Consider the following 12,905-nt stretch of genomic DNA (forward strand, 5'->3'; position numbering starts at 1 on the left):
TTTATAGCGTTTTCCTTTGGGCTAAAAAACTGATATTTGGAAAATTTTGTAATGATTGGATAAAAATTGCAACGTAGACCTTGATTGCAAAAAAGGACGGACGGACAAATGGTACGAAAAGAAAAGATGAACAGACGGACATAACCTCGGACATATTTACCGACCATGGCAATATGGGACTCAAATTCAAGGTATTCGCAAGTAGAATACGAATCTGATATACAAATGTGGGACCAAGTTTCTGGGGGTCCACCCGACCCTTCCCCAAAACACCCCCCAAAAGGACTTATTTACTGACCATGGCCATATGTGGCTTAAATAAAAGGTTTTTGAGTATAGAATACGAATCTGATATCCAAATGTGGGGCTAAGTGTTTGGGGGGCCGCCCTTTGTCCCCCCAATGAGGACAAATTTACGACCATAGCAACAATGGGCTCAAACGAAAGGTCTTTGAGAGTAGGTTAGGTTAGGTTGAAAAGAGGGTGCAGATATTAATCTGTCCCATGCCACTATGGACATACACCTAAGCCAATAATCGGCTTGTTGTGCGCTCTAAAAACTATAAAGTAACCTCAAAAAAGAAAAATGTTAAGTTAGGAATTCCGTGCTACTTAAAAAATCCTTAATTGTTTTCAATACCACTCCCCTAAGTTGGTTCATGTCTGGTATTGTGTCTCCACCTAAGTGACGGTATCTGTTAGACGCGAAAGCCAGGCATGATATCAATATTTGGGAAAAAGTGCCATTGGCGCCAAGCCACCCCCCTAACTCCACCCAAATAGGGAGTATTCGATGGCCATTACAATATGAGGTTCAAATTAGAGGTATCTGATATATATTTTCAAGCCCAAGTCACTGAGTAGCCGCCCCATTCCCCAAACCGGTCATGTTTGCCGACTATAGGAATATGGGGCTCAAATGATAGGTATTTGGGAGTAGACCACGAATCTGATATCAACATACGGGACCAACTGTCTAGGGGACGTCCCACCACCATAACAACCCCCAAATAGGACGTATTTGCTTACCAAGATAGTGGAGCTCGTTATTGATAGTTTTTAGGGCCCATATCCCAAACAGAACAAATTCGGTGCTTTTGCAATAAGAGGTTTAAATGAATTGTATTTGGGATTAAAAAACTAATTTGGTACCCAATTTTGAGGCCAATGGCAATATGGGGTTCAAATAAATGATATGTAGATATATGAGAATGGAGCACGATGCTGATATATTTTCAGGGCTTAGTGTTTGGGGGACCAACCCACTCCCCCAAAACACCCCAAAATCGGGCATATTTTCCGACCATATCAATGTGAGGCTCAAATGAAAGGTTTTGGGGGCTAGAGCACGAATTGATACCCACTTTCGGAATCAATTTTCTGGGAATCTACCCCTTTTCCAAAATAACCCATAAACAGCAATTATTTACTGACCATTGCAATATGGGGCTCAAATAAAGGCATTAGGGAGTAGAATACGAATCTGATAACCAAATGTGAAACCATGTATTTGGGGCACCGCCCCTTCCCCAAAACACCCACCAAAGGGTAAAAATTTTTCGACTATGCCAATATGTGTTTCCTATTTGGGTATTTGAGATTACAAAACGAATTTGGTTAGCAATTTTGGGGCCAAGTGTTTGGAGGACGCCTCATACATAAACTCCCCTTAAGCCAATGGCAATATGGGGTTTAAGTAAATGGTATTTGAGAGAAGACCACGATGCTAATATTTTTTTCAGGGTCAAGTGTCTGAGGGACCACCTCAACCCTGAAACATTAAAGCTCCATTTTTACTTATTGCAAAAAGGGGAACTTCAAAGTTAACAAGGATTGAAGGTCCTTAAATACTGAAAGGTCATAATTGCCATCCTCAATCCTGTGATATCTTACTTGACAAGGTTTTTTGGCCTTATCGTACTTGAAACCACATTCAGTTAAAAGTTGTTTACTCCTCTTGTAGCATATCCTACGATTTAGTGCCGAATTTTGAACACTGTCCAACCTTACCAGGGTTTAATGAACAGAGTTGGTTACGATTGCACTTGTGCTACTGTGTGTGTACTGTATACTTCCTTGCAACCAAAACTCACGCTATAGGTCAACACCTCTATAAAAATTGATTTGATTTTTATTAATAATTTTCCCCATTACCAATTTGATTGTGCATAGGCTTTGTGGTTGGTCATGTATTCTATGATATTTTGGTGCACCTGTTTCGTATACATAAAATTTACTTGAGAAACAAAAAGGCTATTGATATAGAATAAAGGTTAAAAATAAACATTTTCGCAATTGGTAAAATTTTGTGTATGGGGCAAGACTGGGTTCCTTAAGATTTCTATATATAGCCATTGAAATACTATTGTGTCGATTCGAATAAAGCATTTTTGTCAAAGTCAAAGTGACAACTACATAAATTGCAAGGAAAATCTCCATTCATTGAGCTCGTCTCGAAAGAGAAACAAACAAAAATGGTAAATCATTGTAATGATAATGACAAGGTAACAAAAAATTTGTTATAATTTAAAAAAATGTTTTCTTGTATTTCGAGTTTATTTTTTTATTATTGGTTGCCCAAAAAGTAATTGCGGATTTTTCATATAGTCGGCGTTGACAAATTTTTTCACAGCTTGTGACTCTGTAATTGCATTCTTTCTTCTGTCAGTTATCAGCAGTTACTTTTAGCTTGCTTTAAAAAAAAGTGTAAAAAAGGTATATTTGATTAAAGTTCATTCTAAGTTTTAATAAAAATTCATTTACTTTCTTTTAAAAAATCCGCAATTACTTTTTGGGCAACCAAATATTTTTTGAGATAATAAACATTCTGTTGAATAGGAGTATTATGGAGAGTATAGGAGACTCATCGTTTGAGATGGCTGCCATGACGCTGGTTCGGACGCCCCAAGGTGGAGCGCTCTTATGGATCTTGGTGAAATACCGGATTCTTGAGAAATTTGGCCAAATCCAAACCTTACGCAGATAACCTATTTATTCTTGGAACAGGCAGACGGTGGAGAAGGCTGTCATGACGCTGGCTGGGACTCCTCAAGATGGGGTTATTTCAGCGCTCTAATGGATCTGGTTGGAAGACCGGATTCTTGGGAAATTTGGCCATAAAGGGCCGAACCAAAATCTTACGCTGATAACCTATTTATTCTAGGAACTCTACGATATCGGAGGTATTGGAAATGGCTATCGCACTGGGGAGTGCGGATTGACCGCAGATTCCGAGTTTAAGTTTCTCTTTCTCCAGGGTGTGCCATTGCAGTTGTCAGGATTTTCCTCGCAAGTATTGGGTTGCCCAAAAAGTAATTGTCGGTAATATAGTAGTAATATGGTCGGCGTTGACAAATTTTTTCAACGGCTTGTGACTCTGTAATTGCATTCTTTCTTCCGTCAGTTATCAGCTGTTACTTTTAGCTTGCTCTAGAAAAAAAGTGCGCGAAATTTTGTTTACATTTGTTTGTTTGGCGTCAATTTTAATATGGAGCCCACATGTATTGAAAGAAATTCATTTAACAAACCGAATCAACGCTTGTGATATGCACCTAAACGCAATGAATTCGATCCGTTTTTAAAACGAATCATAACTGGAGATGAAAAATGGATTGTTTACAACAACGTTAGTCGAAAACGATCATGGTCCAAGCATGGTGAACAAGTTCAAACCACTTCAAAGGCTGATATCCACCAGAAGAAGGTTATGCTGTCTGTTTGGTGGGATTGGAAGGGTGTGGTATATTTTGAGCTGCTTCCAAGGAACCAAACGATTAATTCGGATGTTTACTGTCAACAATTGGACAAATTAAATACTGCCATCAAGGAGAAGCGACCAGAATTGGTCAATTGTAAAGGTGTCACATTCCACCAGGACAACGCTAGACCGCACACATCTTTGGTCACTCGCCAAAAACTGAGTGAGCTTGGCTGGGAACTTTTGATGCATCCACCATATAGCCCTGACCTTGCACCATCAGACTACCATTTATTTCGATCTTTGCAGAACTCCTTAAATGGTAAAACTTTCGGCAATGATGAGGCTATAAAATCGCACTTGGTTCAGTTTTTTGCAGATAAAGGCCCGAAGTTCTATGAGCGTGGAATACTAAATTTGCCAGGAAGATGGCAAAAGGTTATCGAACAAAATGGCAATTATATATTTGATTAAAGTTCATTCTAAGCTTTATTAAAAATGCGTTTACTTTCTTTTAAAAAATCCGCAATTACTTTTTAGGCAACCCAATAATTTGGTATAAAGAAGGTATTTGTGGGACTTTACTCCTGTCAGGTACACGTGGATTGTAGGTCGGGTTTGACACCTAGATTAATGAGTTAGTTGTAATCGGCGGTGGTACTACCGGTTCTGACTTATGGGTGCCATGTCTGGGCCACTGACGGAGTACGTGACCCGTGTGAGGCATATTGACAGGGTTAATCGAGTGCAATGAGCACCACCGCAACAAGATCCTTGGAGATTTTGTTGGGAGTCCAGGTCATCGTTCTGTACATTAGTCATTAATATATTTTACAGATGGATCGAAAATTGAAAACGGTATTGGGTGTGGTATTCTCTCCTCGAGCTCGACATTGCCGTTTCATTTCACATGCGTGATGAGTGCAGTATTTCCCAGGCGGAGATTTATGCAATTGATCATATATTAGGTTGCCCAAAAAGTAATTGCGGATTTTTCATATAGTCGGCGTTGACAAATTTTTTCGCAGCTTGTGACTCTGTAATTGCATTATTTCTTCTGTCAATTATCAGCTGTTACTTTTAGCTTGCTTTAGAAAAAAAGTATATTTGATTAAAGTTCATTCTAAGTTTTATTAAAAATGCATTTACTTTCTTTTTAAAAAATCCGCAATTACTTTTTGGGCAACCCAATATGTAGACGTTTCAAATTTAACATATTTTAGCTTCAAACTTAGCATATCTGAAGCTTTTTATAAACAGTTATTTAAACCGGAAGTTTGACCAGAATATGTGAAAGTACGCCCGTTCCAGTTTTTCCCAAAGGACAAAGCAATAAGCGAACAAACTTAAAGGCTTCGCTCAGTTATAAGGTAAAATGCTACTTTCAAAATATGTCAGGAATGAGAACGAAAAGTACGCAGAAAAGAGACTTGACAGACAAAATTATTGAAAATTTGATGACTATCAATCAATTACTTAGTTGAGGTTGTTGAAAAAACAGGCTTACTGCCATGTAGAGCACAAAACTCCGATGCCATTCATGAATTGCAAATCCAGGAACAAGTCCCCCTGTGGGCCAAAAAAAAAATTATTTGTTTTATTAAACTTAGATGGTTTTTTTGCCTTGCTTATGGATATATTGTTATTGTTGTTATATGTTGGCTTGCAAAGAGTGCCTTTCAACAACAAATTTATGCTTTGGGTCGTTGAGATTCAAAATAAATTGTTGCAGGAATATTAACAACTTTCGTAGTTGTGTTTTCGCCCAAAGTTGTTGTTTTTAAAAATTATTTTTATCTGTGTAACTCCAGTACTACAATTATATCCCAATATGGGCTGGTCTGAATCATTTTTGGTATAGTTGCCGGGAGCCCTTATGCAAGTCTCAGTTTTAACAGAATCAGGAATTAAATTTTAATGGAATTAAAACCCTAAATTGGAGAATCGGTCTATAAGAAAGTTATATCTAAATATGGTCCGATCTGGACCATATTCTGGTCGGATGACGGGATGCTTAAAACAATAGACTATTAATCTGGTAATAAATACGTCTATTTGGGCTTAAGACCCTAAATCAGCAGATAGGTCTATATGGCAAATAAAGGGTGATTTTTTAAGAGCTATAGGAAAGTTTAAAAAAAAAACATATAAAATTCAGAAAAATGCATAAAGTCTTTATTTGAATCGATAGTATGGTCCATATAATTTAAAGTTTGAATAATATTTCATACAAGTGTTTACCGTGACTGCGCCTCAAATGGTCCATTATGGTCGGTATCTCACGAATAAATGATTCAATGTTGTCTTCCAATGCTTCAATTGCAGCGGGCTTGTCGGTATAGACAAGAGCCTTAACGTAGCCCAACAAAAAATTTTTTAAAGGCGTTAAATCGGAAGATCTGGGCGTCTAATTGACCGGTCCCGAATGTGAAATAAAATGTTCACCGAACTCGCCTCTTAATAAGTCCTTTGATACGCGTAATGTGTGCCATGTGGCACCTTCTTGTGGAAACCACATGTCATGCAAGTCAAGTTCTTGCATTTTGGGCAAAAAAAGTTTGTTTTGCTATCATATCACGATAGCGCTGACTATTCATAGTTACGTTGCGATTCGCATTAACTTTGAAGAAGTACGGTCCAATGATGCCACCAGCCCATAAACCGCACCAAATTGTGACTTTTTCTCTATGCATTGGTAGCTCTTGTAATGCTTCTGGCTGATCTTCACTCCATAATCGACAATTTTGCTTATTTAAATTGGTAGCTCTTGCAATGCTTCTGGCTGATCTTCACTCCAAAATCGACAATTTTGCTTATTTACGTACCCATTGAGCCAAAAATTAGCTGTGCGCCCTATACAGCGCTCGCTGTCAAATTTCAGCAAAATCGCATAATAAATGTAGTACTAATAGGCCTAAAACATTAAATCGGCAGATTGGGGTATATGGGGGCTACATCAAGATCTAGTTCGATTTAGCCCATCTTTGAACATAACCTGTCTATGGATAAAAAAAATTATCTGTGCAAAGTTTCAGCTCAATATCTCTATTTTTAAAGATTGTAGCGTGATTTCAACAGACAGACGGACGGACATGGCTAAATCGTCTTAGATTTTAACGACGATCAAGAATATATATACTTTATAGGATTGGGAATGGATATTTCGATGTGTTGCAAACGGAATAACAAAATGAATATACCCCCATCCTTCGGTGGTGGGTACAAAAGTAATACAAATATTGGGTTGCCCAAAAAGTAATTGCGGATTTTTTAAAAAAAAGTAAATGCATCTTTAATAATAATTAGAATGAACTTTAATCAAATATACTTTTTTACACTTTTTTTCTAAAGCAAACTAAAAGTAACAGCTGATAACTGACAGAAGAAAGAATGCAATTACAGAGTCACAAGCTGTGAAAAAATTTGTCAACGCCGACTATATGAAAAATCCGCAATTACTTTTTGGGCAACCCAATATATAAATTCTTAAAAAATACATTGTAAACATTTTCTACAAACTCTGTACTATACTACTAGTCGACACATACAAAGTATGTAATGTGGCCAAATGTTCGAATACATTAAACAATGTAAATTTGCCTTTACATAAAAATTTCTTGATTAGAAAAAAGAAACTAAATTAAAGAATCTAGGACAACCTGTGTTGTAATAGACTTAAAAAAATACTAGGAGTCTGATGTTGGCCGCAGTCGCATTGTTATGAAAATTCCATTATTACCACATGTAACAGCCAACCTCATCAGCACCGAATGCAGTTTGCATAAAATGAATGGCGAAGACCTTAGATGCAAACACTGAAATTATGTTGGAGACCCAAAAGAAGTGTGGCGAATTCTTTTTTGTTTTTGTTTGTTTTGCGATCATAAAATAAACAAAAGTATGCATCATAAAAACTACATTGATATGTTTGTCTTTTGTTGGGCTCAAGCAATATACAAAAACTTTGTATGTAACGTGTGGTGAATGGTTTGGTAGAAGCTGTTGTACACTATAGTACTAGTATTTATTATATATATATTATATTTTATTTATTGTATATATAACACATAATACTTTGGATTAAGTAAGCAATTCAGGAGCAAAGTCACCTCTCGACAAACGATAATCACACATTACAAGACACTGATACTACCCGTGCTGTTGTATGGCACTTGCCAGAGCAGAAGAGTCAGTACTTGGAGTGTTTGAGAGAAAGATCCTTCGGATCAGTCTGCGTTGATGGAGAACGTAGGCATCATATGAACAAAGAGTTGTATGGGCTGTATGACAATGCACTGTAGAGTAGAATAGAAAAAACCTACAAGCAGAAAAATTAGTCTGCTTATATTAGCAAACACTGTCTGCTGATATTAAATTAAAATTTTTTGAAGAATTTATGAAAGTTTTGAGCTTTCTAACTTTTTACCATTTGAAATCAGCCGAAAATGTTTGCTGTTTTAGCAAAAAATTACTGCTGTCCCATTTCCAGCAAACTTTCTGCTGTTGCAGAAAACATTTATGCTGTTTTTACTAACAAATTTATCTGAGTGTAGTAAAAAATCAGACATTTGAGAACGGGTAGAGATATATCTTTGAAGTTTTAAATGGTTAGAGCTGTTAAGGTATTAACGATATCATATGCAAAATTTTAAGGATCTAGGTGGTCCATGCGCCTCCTGGCAGTCTTTTTAAATTTGGTCACCATGGCATTTCGAAACCTTGTTCGGGCTGCCAAAACTTGATTTGTGGTCGGATTTGCAAAATTCTTTTTTTTCGGGACAGTGTTAAAAATCTCTACGAAAAAGTCTGCTTGAAGTCTATAATACCAGTTTTTGGGATTTTCGACTTGCGATTTACACAGGCATTTGTGATTTGATTTTCATTTTGATGCATGGTTTGGATTGGTGACAAAACTTACCGCCGCTACCAGCTTACAAATCCGATCCAAAACTTTAGATCTTATACAGGTGTTCAACTAAACCTATCGATGCTTCTTGACTATCGCTGTAGATACAGATGTTAGATCGATCTTTACCTCTGGATAGCACAATCTTTGCCTCCTTAGTTATCGCAAAGACCTCTGCTTGGAAAATGTTGCAGTCATCACGCATTCCGTCAGAGTCGGTATCCTAATATATAGCCGGCACTCTACTATTTCTGTCCCCACTTGTTAGTCCGTCTGCAGTTCTTTCAATGTGCTGTCCAGTATACGGGCGGGTATGGCTAACTGGAGTTTTCCTAAGCAGGTTAAGCTCTAATAGTCTAAACGGAGTCCTCTCTTGCGAATTCTTTATAAACAAATCGATCGGCTTGATGCACTGAATTTAATGCTACAACTAATGTCTCTGGACATTGTGGCTAGACAAATTGCTACGACAACTGCCGTGAGACTAAGAAAGCTTTCTCTTTGGTCATGTAGCGGCTACGGACACTGTGTTATCCTTGATACAATATCCGATGTTCCAGGCAGTGTGGATTACACCATACCTAAGCCGCTTTTTGATAAAAAGTCCTGTTATCACTATTCCTGATAGAACCGATTGGAACTACGATATCCCTGGTATTAGAAGTTACATAGACTTCTATACGGATGGTTCCAAACTAAACGACCAGGTGGTCTTTGGGGTGTACTCTAAAGATCTAGAACTGGTCATATCAAAAAGGTTACCCGAGCACTGCAGGGTGTATCAAGCGGAGATCCTTGCTATTAAGGAAGTGGTGAAATGGCTAAGATATAATGCCATAACGACGATTGGCATAAATATCTTCTCAGGCAGCCATTCAATCCCTGGAGAACCTATTTCTGAATACAGAACCGTCCTTGATTGTCGCAGATCTCTCAACGAGATGGCTGAATAGTTAAAAATTCACCTGTTCTGGGTACCGGGCCATAGAGAAATACCAGGGAGTTGTAAAGAGGACGAGCTTGCGAGAGTAGTAACTAGTCCACCCATACCCACAGATTTCAGGGAAACTGGAATCTATGGGCATGTCTTCAGCGATATGTAAGCTAAGTTTTGAGGATCAGGCCCTAAGTGCAACGAATGATAGATGGTCACAAAAAGCGAGCAATGAGCATCCCAAAACTATGTGGTCTAATCTAGACTAGATGGGATCTACCGCTTTGCTGTCACAGGCTAGAACAGACGTCTCAGTCATTGTGTCCGTCAGGACATGACGTTATGCTGACAGACTGAGGGTTGCCAGTAACAACTTTTGCAGAAGCTGTGAGGACATCGAAAAAGAAGAGACTGTAGAACACCTACTGTGTGTGTGTGCCGTACTGGCAGTCAGAATGAGTTCCATTTTAGGTCCTCAGTTCTTTAAGAACCTATCTGATTTAGCGGATGTGAACATTCGCAAGCTGTTGGGCTGCTACCACAACAACAACAACAAATCTCTAGCATACACTCGAAGCAAGACTCGCATCTTCAACTCGGCAGTAGGCAAGAAAGTATTAATTTAATGAGAGTTATCACAACAGGGGCCACCGTAGCGCAGAGGTTAGCATGTCCGCCTATGACGCTGAACGCCTGGGTTCGAATACTGGCGAGACCATCAGAAAAAATTTTCAGCGGTGGTTTTCCCCTCCTAATGCTGGCAACATTTGTGAAGTAATTAGCCATGTAAAACTTCTCTCCAAAGAGGTGTCGCATTGCGGTACGCCGTTCGGACTCGGCTATAAAAAGGAGGTCCCTTATAATTGAGCTTAAAGTTGAATCGGGGTGCAGTCAATTGATATGTGAGAAGTTTGCCGCTGTTCCTTAGTGGAATGTTCATGGGCAAAATTTGCATTTTTATGACAACAGAACTTGTGTGAACCCAAGAAGAAAAATAAGCTTGACAATCAACTTAATATAACGAATCCATTGTAGCGCCTTGGGTATAAACACCAAAATTTACGGTATATCTTTTTAATATCGTCATTGCCGCCAACGCTATGTAATAGGCAATGTTTTGTCAGTCATTGCAACGAGTCTGTACCGGGGCTAAAAAATTACTATCTACCCCACAATTTAGAAAACTCGTGCATGTCATCATGGAGCAGGCACAACACATTCCACACAGAATGATACTGCAATGCACAATGTCGCCTGAGGTCAGCCAACGGATGCAAACAATTGGGCCATGTGGTGTGATAGACTGCAATAAGTGAGCCTGGCTTGAAGAGTGTTGGAGATCAATAACTACAGGCACTAGACACAGTGTTGCTGCGCTTAGGAAATAGGATAATCGAATTGCTCACAACTAAGTTGCTGAAATGGTCATAAATCTTATTATAGAACATCGATTTGTATTGACACTGAAGCACTGTGCGATATCAACCAACAACATGTGGGTGAATAGTTCAACAAATGGCATGACTTGCCAGAGTCTCAGTCTCAGTCTTACAAAAAACCAAACTGCATTTAATCAAGTATATAGAATAAAGGAATTCCGGTGGTTTGTGTTGCATGACTTAAGAGATCTTTGTTGAAAATTGTTTTTTATTGCAATATATTGGTATTTTAATGCAAATTGAATTGGTTGAATATTTGCAACGGTTGCAATGTAATCCAGAAGGATTTCTCGATTCAAACTTCGAAGAGGAATCATAAAAAGAAATTCTTAAAATTTTAATTTTTTCAGCAAAAGGCACTCTTTTTGAAATTTTATATGTATAAAGCGCCAACAATTTTCCAACTGCGGAATGGAAACATGAAAAATGAACGAGTTACGGCGTTTTAGGCCTTAACAACGACTTTGAGTTTTTACGCCCAAAATACATGGATTTTGGCGATGGTTTTCATAGAAAACTTTACAGAATTGCTCATCCAGCACCACTGCGGAAAGAGGTTTTCTTCATGAATCTAACGGTGTCCTCAGAATTTTGAAGTTCGCAAAACTAAGGAAGTTTCAGGTCTTTCAAGCTAACCTTGATTTTTTTAGCATTTTTTGGATATCGATTATGCGATTTTGAGCTTGTTTTTTGAAGAAAAAACATGGGAGTTGCACTTAACCGAATTTTTCGCCATAAACGTCAATACTGTGTATTCAACTCGAAAAATTTTTTCGCTTCAAAATTTGAAAATTTTCATAAAAAAAATGCAAAAAAATAAAATGTGAAATTTGAAGTAATTGTGTTTATTTTACGAATCGTCTTCGAATTTCGAACTGCGGAATGCTTTAAAATTTTCGAAATTCGAAAAAATGAACGAGTTACGGCGTTTTAGGCCTTAACAACGACTTTGAGTTTTTACGCCCAAAATACATGGTTTTTGGCGATGTTTTTCATAGAAAACTTTACAGAATTGCTCATCCAGCACCACTGCGGAAAGAGGTTTTCTTCACGAATCTAACGGTGTCCTCAGAATTTTGAAGTTCGCAAAACTAAGGAAGTTTCAGGTCTTTCAAGCTAACCTTGATTTTTTTAGCATTTTTCGGATATCGATTATGCGATTTTGAGCTTGTTTTTTTAAGAAAAAACATGGGAGTTGCACATAACCGAATTTTTCGCCATAAACGTCAATACTGTGTATTCAACTCGAAAAATTTTTTCGCTTCAAAATTTGAAAATTTTCATAAGGGGGTAACCTTTGCTAAAAAAAATGCAAAAAAAATAAAATGTGAAATTTGAAGTAATTGTGTTTATTTTACGAATCGTCTTCGAATTTCGAACTGCGGAATGCTTTAAAATTTTCGAAATTCGAAAAAATGAACGAGTTACGGCGTTTTAGGCCTTAACAACGACTTTGAGTTTTTACGCCCAAAATACATGGTTTTTGGCGATGTTTTTCATAGAAAACTTTACAGAATTGCTCATCCAGCACCACTGCGGAAAGAGGTTTTCTTCACGAATCTAACGATGTCCTCAGAATTTTGAAGTTCGCAAAACTAAGGAAGTTTCAGGTCTTTCAAGCTAACCTTGATTTTTTTAGCATTTTTCGGATATCGATTATGCGATTTTGAGCTTGTTTTTTGAAGAAAAAACATGGGAGTTGCACATAACCGAATTTCTCGCCATAAGCTTGAGCTTGTTTTTTGAAGAAAAAACATGGGAGTTGCACATAACCGAATTTTTCGCCATAAACGTCAATGCTGTGTATTCAACTCTTGTTTTTTGAATAAAAAACATGGGAGTTGCACATAACCGAATTTTTCGCCATAAGCTTGAGCTTGTTTTTTGAAGAAAAAACATGGGAGTTGCACATAACCGAATTTTTCGCCA

Source organism: Stomoxys calcitrans, chromosome 3 (assembly GCF_963082655.1).
Source record: "Stomoxys calcitrans chromosome 3, idStoCalc2.1, whole genome shotgun sequence".
Classification (NCBI taxonomy): domain Eukaryota; kingdom Metazoa; phylum Arthropoda; class Insecta; order Diptera; family Muscidae; genus Stomoxys; species Stomoxys calcitrans.